This window comes from Budorcas taxicolor, chromosome 10, assembly GCF_023091745.1.
Source record: "Budorcas taxicolor isolate Tak-1 chromosome 10, Takin1.1, whole genome shotgun sequence".
In the NCBI taxonomy this organism is placed as follows: Eukaryota; Metazoa; Chordata; class Mammalia; order Artiodactyla; family Bovidae; genus Budorcas; species Budorcas taxicolor.
The window spans coordinates 78,535,838-78,543,410 of NC_068919.1; the positions used below are offsets into that span (position 1 = coordinate 78,535,838).

Below are 7,573 nucleotides of genomic sequence, written 5' to 3' on the forward strand. Positions count from 1 at the left end.
CATAATCAAACAAGTTAGATAACTTTCCCCCAGACTTCCAGCTAGTAAGTGGTGGGTCTGTGGTTGACACCCTGGTCTGTCCAACTCTAAATAATTCTGCTTCCACAAATGAAGCTAATTTTCTTTTTCTCTGTGAATTAATGTTGAAATGGTAGACAATGCTGAAGCTGCAGTTGGCTGAATTTCAAATCCAGAAGGATAAAAAGAAGCTCCCAAGGAGAGTTGACGACTGGAGTTAGGTTCATGGCTTAAAATTAAGCACTGAAGTAGAACTTTCTCATTAGAGAAAGAAGGTTGGGGAAAAAAAAAAAAAAGCTGATGACACTACCTAGGACTGCTTGCATGAAACTGTAAGCCTTTAGATGAACGAGGAAGTAGTCACAGCTCAGCAACCAAAAACCACATGCTTCTACTACTCAGGGAGAGATCACTAATACCATGGTTGGGCAGGATCTCAAGCTACCATTTTGTTCTGAACCAGAGACCTCTATAAAACCTCTAGGATAGAAAAGATGAAGTGAAAGAAATTAAAAGGACACCCACTGAAATGGGCTTTCAAAAAGATACCCAACACTAGGAAAAACAGTCAACAAAATTAACACTTGTTAGATCAGTTTTGTCCGAAAGAAATTAATATGACAATCTGACAAAAACTTAGTGTGGTTTAAATACTCAAAGAATAACATCCATTTTTAAAAGATAATTATGAAACAGAGCAGGCATAAATGAAAGAAGAACTGGTAAATATAAAAAAAAACCAGTTAGAAAGGTAAAATCATTAGATAGAATATATTCTAGGCAAGTCAGAAGAAGAGGGAATTAGTGAATGGGAAGGTTGTCTTGAAGAAATCACCCAAAAAAAAGTAGTCCAGAGTCAGAGTTAAGGCCATAAAAGATAGATTGAGAAGTTCCAATTTATGTCTAATATTAATAAATGTTCTGGAAGAAACTTGGGATGGTAAAGAACATTTGAAAACATTAATTGGAAAAATGCATTTTGAATATTGAGCAGGATAAATAATAAATCCATATCTCTAGATTTTGCAGTAAAACTGTAGAATTTCAAGGCTAAAAAGGCAATATTGAAAGGTACTTGAAGAAAAAGAAGTTACTTATAAAAGAATGAAAATTGCATTGATGGTAGACTCCTCAATAACAATAGATTCTAGAAGACAAGTGGGTGATATCTTCAAAGATCTGAGGGGGAAAATTGTTAATCTAGAGTTTTATACCTAGTTAAACTATCATTTTAAAGTGAGTTTAAAAATAAAGGAATTTTTAAACATTAAAAACAATTGAGTTTATCAGCTTTGAATCATTAAAAGTTCCATTAAAGGATGTATTACAACACAAAACTGAATCTTTAGTAGCATTATAAATCAAGAATCCTTAGTGAGCATAGAAATAATTTTTTTAATGGTTAAACAAAATATTAATCAAGATAATATGATGGGAGAGGGAGTGTTCATTAGTTAAAATGTGCTAAGACTCTTGCCTATTCAAGAGAGGGATAAAATACTGAAAATCTTTATACTTTGAAACATTTACAGTTAAATGTAGATGGTAAAGGTGCTTCCCTGGTGGCTCAGATGGAACTTTAGGGTCATAGAACTTCAGTCTATAGCTTCCAAAACCAAAGAGGAAAAGATGGGATGCAGAACAACTTATAAATTTAAGAAAAGGCAAAAAAAGAAGAAACAAAGGAAGACAATTAGAATAAATAAAATGGAAGAAATAAGTTGAATATAATACTAACCACAATAAGTATAAGTGGATTAAATGTACCTGGGCTTTCCTGGTAGCTCAGACGGTAAAGCGTCTGCCTACAATGCAGGAGACCCAGGTTCGATCCCTGGGTCGGAAAGATCCCCTGGAGAAGGAAACAGCAACCCACTCCAATATTCTTGCCTGGAAAATCCCATGGACGGAGGAGCCTGGTAGCTTACAGTCCATAGGGTCGCAAAGAGTCAGACACGACTAAGTACCTTCACTTCACTTTCACTAAAAATTAGAAATTATCAGATAAGAATTTTTAAAGTATCCAGCTATGACCTATTTTCAAAAGACACACCTAGGCCAAACCACACAGAAACTTAGAAATAAAGAGATGGCAAATGATATACTAGGAATTACTAACCAGAAGAAAGGGGGAGGATCAGAGTATCAATAACAGACAAATAGAATATAGGTCAATACATATTATATTAAAAGAGATAAAGAGAAACTCATAATGACAGAAGGAACGCTACATGAAGAAGACATAACTTTCATGAAGCTATATGCTTCTAAAAGCATAATCTCAAAACCTCAAAATATGTAAAATAAAAACTGAGACAATTACAAATTATTATGAATTTGTAATTACAAATGTACAATTATTGTAGGAAATTTAAACTCGTTTTTATGAAGATGCTTATTAAAAACTTAAAAGATATAACTACAAACTGACACTTTATTCAAAATTCAACAATAAAGGATACATATTCTTTTTTAAGAAAACATTCAGCATTTACATAAATTGACATCACAGGCCACAAAAAGTCTCAACAAATTTTTAAGAATTGATAACAAATTTTAAAAAAATCAATAAAAAATAGTTTAGAATATGTTTGGAAACCAATCTCCTGAGTAACTCTTTTGTTAAAATAGAAACAATGTAGTTATATATCAAAGCTTAAGGACATAGCTAGAGCAATACTTAAGAGAGAAATTTAAAATCTTAAAGTTCATTAATAAAAAATGGAGTGAATATGAAGGAGCTAAATGTTTAAATCTAGAAGCAAGGAAACCAACAGATCAAATCCAAAAAAAGCAGAGAACAAAATAATACAATTCAGAAATTAGTGGGAAAAAGAGATGCAAACAAAAAAAAAAAAATGGAATCAACAAGTTGATTATTTGAAATTACTAGTAACACAGATATAACTTGATACAACAGCTCAAGAAACTAAGAAAAAACATAATAAGTAATATTAAGAATTAAAAAGAGACTGTGGCTTATAACTACATATGTAGTTGGGATGAAAAATATTGTCATAAAGGAAGATGAGCAATTTTATGAACAGCTCTATTAGCAACAGTGCCAATGGATGAAATCAATACTTTTTAGAAAAATAAATTTTCAAAATTGAATTAATGATATTTAATTGGAAAATCCAAATTAGTCAGTATTCCATGAAAGAACTGATTACTATTCAAAATTTGCCACTCAGATGACATTGGGCCTAGGTAGTTTTGCTGGAATGTTTTACCAATCTATCAAGAAACAGCTAAACCTCTATGTAATACAAACAATCTTAGAGTGTAGAAAAAGAGGGGAAATCATCCAATTTATGAGGCTAGTATAAACTTGATATGAAGTCTAAGAGTGTACAATTATAGATTAGTCTATTATAAATTAGGTGAAAATTTCCTAAATAAAATATCAGAGATGATGATGGTGTATATGTGTGTATTTTTAAAATCTTCTATTGAAATTTATCTTAAAAATAGAAGGGCTACCCAACTTCAGAGGCTGCTAATATAATACCATCACTGTAATAAATTAAGATATTAATAGATAAGGTTTATGATCTTTTATAGATGCAGGAAAGTCATTGGATAGAATCCAAAATTCCTTTGTTATAAAAACTCAGTAAACTAAGAATAAGAGGAAGCGTCCTTTACTTGATAAAGAACGTATAACAAATACCTTTTAGAATCACACTTAGTGGTAAAACCTAAACTATGTTCTCATTAAAATCAGAAAGAAAAATAATGATACCCCTACTACCACCCTCATTAATCAATATCATTCTGGAAGATCTACCAGTGCAATAGAAAGAGAGAGAAAATGAGACATAAAAATTGGAAGAGTCTAATCTATCTTCCTTTAAAGATAAGATTGTTTACATGGAAAATCCTGTAATAATTTATAGGAAAATTATTTTAAAAAATAAGAATTCAGCAAGTTTGCTGAATACAACATCAATATGGAATTTGCCAGAGGCCAGCAAGGAGAGAGAGATGAACAGTCAGTGCACAGAGGATCTTAAGGGCAGTGAAACTATTCTTTATGATACTGTGATGGGTACATGTCATTACACATTTGTCTAAACCCAAACCATACCAAAGCAAACGATGGGCTTTGAGTGATAATGATGTGTCAATGTGGGTTCATCAGTTTAACAAAGCTACTACTCTGGTGGGGGATGTTGATGATGCAGGAGGCTATGCGTGTGTGGCAGGCAGAGGAATATCTCAGAACCTTCTGATCAATTTTGCCATGAACGTAAAACTTCTCCAAAAGTAGAGTCTGAAAAGTCAGTATTATTTCATACATACTAGGTAATACTAATTAAAAGGGAGACAGAGAAATAGGATAGTAGCCAGAGTAGAAAGTTGAATCAGAAGGGAAGATTTTTGAAGATGGGAGATACATGGGCTCTTTGTTGCTGATGTGGATAGAAGGACTGAGTAGAATGGAAGAAGCTGATTATGCAGAAAAGAGGGAGAACGACCTCAGAAACAAAGTCCTTGAGATACCTAGAGAAGATGGGCTTTCAAACACAAGTAGAGAGGTTTGGCTTTAAATAAGAAGAAGGGCACTTCTGTTGTAATGAGAGAGAAGACGTACTACACCGTATACTTGGAGATATCATTATGGGGAGATAGGAGAATTTCTGATTATCTCTATTTCTCACTGAGACAGGAGTTGAGATCATCAGCTAAATGTAGGTGATCACTGGAGGTTTGAGGGGGAGAAGAGATATAAAGTGTGATCCTGAAAGAAAAAAAAAAAAAAGGAATGAACTTACTAGGAAAACAATGTAGGATTTCTGGGCAATATTGAGTGCTCATTTGAGAACTGCAGTAGTCATCTATTTAAAGTTTGATCAATCAATTCAGTATATTATTTTCTCCAGTAGTTGGATTTAATCAGCTTGAGGTTGTGGTAGGCAAGTTTGACTTGAGGAAAGAGGGGCAAAGAAGTAGAGGATGTTTGTAGTCTTTGTAGGCAGTGTTTATAATCATGGGCCATAACACTGATGATGAGTAAAGAGAAATACAAAGACATGAGAGAAGGTGACAAGTAGAACAAAACAGAGCAAAACAACACAAAAATAATAAATAAGCAGGTGTGCTTAATTGATTGGAGGAGAAATATTAGAGAAAGTTAACTGGAAAGATGAAGCGGGTGGTTGGATCACATGACTAATGAAATCTAGACTTGAAAAGTTGTGATGACAATACCTAGGCTGCTGCTGCTGCTGCTGCTAAGTCACTTCAGTCATGCCCGACTCTGTGCGACCCTACGGACAGCAGCCCACCAGGCTCCTCTGTCCATAGGATTCTCTAGGCAAGCATACTGGAGTGGGTTGCCATTTCCTTCTCCAATACCTAGGCTATAGCCATCTTAACATACCTGAGGAATGTAGAAGAACAGATCACTGGAAGTGAGGAGGCCAAGGAACTCGGGATGTAAAGTCATGAAGAATGATGACAGAAATAGGGGTGAAAGGGAGGAGGGTGAGTTGGGTGCTTCAGTGTGCAATAAATGGGTAAAGAGGAGGTTGTTGATGGCAGCAACAAAATGGGAAAAGAGGGATACAGCCTAAGGAAGAGCTGTGGTTTATACAAGATGAGGAGGAGAAAGGAAACCAGCTTCTCTATCTTCAGGCTTTGGGGTATGTGGACAGTGAGAGAAAAAGCATAGCCCACTTTTGAGGGCAATGGGAAAAACCACATCCTCAGGGCCATACTGGTTTCATTTAAGACACCAAGAAGAGCAGAATGCTTAAAGAAGAGGTAAAGATTTAAAGGAATTTCAGAAAGTTTGGTGGAATAGGTGGGTATTGGGTCAGATAATAATAATTGGGTCAGATATTAAAAATAGCACCAACATTGTTAATTGTCTCTGCCCTTACTCCCACCTGCCCTAGCATGTAATCTTCATGAAGGCAGGGATCTTTATCTATTTTGTTCATTGATATATCCCAAGGACCAGAACAGCACCTGGAATGAAATATCATAGATGCAGTGAATAATTATAACTAATATTTATTGAGCACTAATGTGCCAGAATATCCTAAATGCTTGTATGCATTATCATTATCACCCTATGTTATAGGACAGGACATTGAGGAACAGAGAGGTTAAATCACTTGCCTAACTCAGGTCATTGGGATAGTAAGTGGTAGAGCTGAAGTTCAAACACTCTAGTTACAGTTTGGCCCTAGAGTCCCTGTATTCTTAACCTCTAAATTACCCCTGTGGTTGGTGGACATCTAGAACAGTATCAAGATAAGAGCCCAGGTGATGGTAAATGATGAAAGAGCAATGAGATTAAAAGTTAAGCAATAAATATTGCTACTGATTTCAAAAGCTGGTCTAGGGATCTGCGGCCCCTAATGTCGTATACTCATGTCCATCTCTCACTGTGACCCAAGTACTTTCTGCTATCAGTTCCTAGTTCTTTTCATTTCTTTCCTCTATATCTTCACCCACCCCTCACTTATCCCCCTTCTTCATTATTTTTCGTTCCACCTGGCAAACCCTCAGCCCTTTCCACTAGCTTTGATCAAGGGCAGTCAGGCGCACTGGAAGCCAGTTTCTAAGCATGTGATCCTGACACATCAATCTTACAGCAGGCCTTCGGCTCACCAGGCTGACTCACTGTCATACTGATTCCAACTGTATACTCATTCTGGGAGTGTCCTTTGAAGTGCTGAGAGTCTGCTGGCTGTTTTCTGAACAGCTCATGCTGTGAAGAGAAAAATGAAATGAACATTCCACAATTCAGGAAAACCAAGAAGGAAACTGAATCTGTGTAACTGGATAAAAGAAACCTGGGTTAGTGCCACTGTTTTGTGTTCAGTCTCTACATCATATCCTTCAGTGAGATACCCTGAGGTCAAGATATATGGAAGGTTTTGATAAACACTGTGTAAACTGGACTGAAGGTCAGTTCCCATTGTGCATTGGTGGTGGTTTACTCACTAAGTCATGTCCAACTTTTGTGACCCCATGGACTGTAGCCTCCCAGGCTCCTCTGTCCATGAGATTCTCCAGGCAAGAATACTGGAGTGGGTTGCCATTTCTTTCTCCACCCATGGTGCATTAGGTACAGTGATAAATGGATACAATAACTTGTGTCCCTTAAGGTTCTTTGGTTGCATGTAACCGAAACACCTCTGGCTAACATAAGCCCAAGGGAGTTTAAAAGAAGGAGGTAGGATGCCTACAGGCATGAGGGGAGACTAGAGACCCAGTCACAGAAATGAATGAGAAACAATCAAGTTCTGGAATCTAGGAGGTAAGAATTCTAGAAAGTAAGAATCACAAAAAGGGTCATAAGAGTCTGTTCAGGACATGCTGCTCAGATGGAGTGACATTCCTAACATTTTCATTCTCTTTGTTCCTCTGCCCGAAACTCATATTCCCATGAAGAAGCATCTGATTGGTCTAACTTAGATCACAAATCTCCTAATAACCAGCTCTAGCCACAGACTGTATCTTATGGGGAAGAGATTATCCCCCCAAAAGAAAACAGGGTGTTGTCAGGCATGGGAAATGGGTGTTAGGTGTTCTAGCA

General features: G+C 36.2%; 1 non-coding gene across 1 annotated transcript; it reads left to right on the forward strand.

The window, feature by feature from the left end:
• The first annotated feature begins 1,792 nt into the window (after window positions 1-1,792).
• Window positions 1,793-1,864, forward strand: TRNAC-ACA (transfer RNA cysteine (anticodon ACA)). Its single transcript has one exon. It is a non-coding gene; the product is annotated as a tRNA-Cys (tRNA).
• Window positions 1,865-7,573: the final 5,709 nt, after the last annotated feature.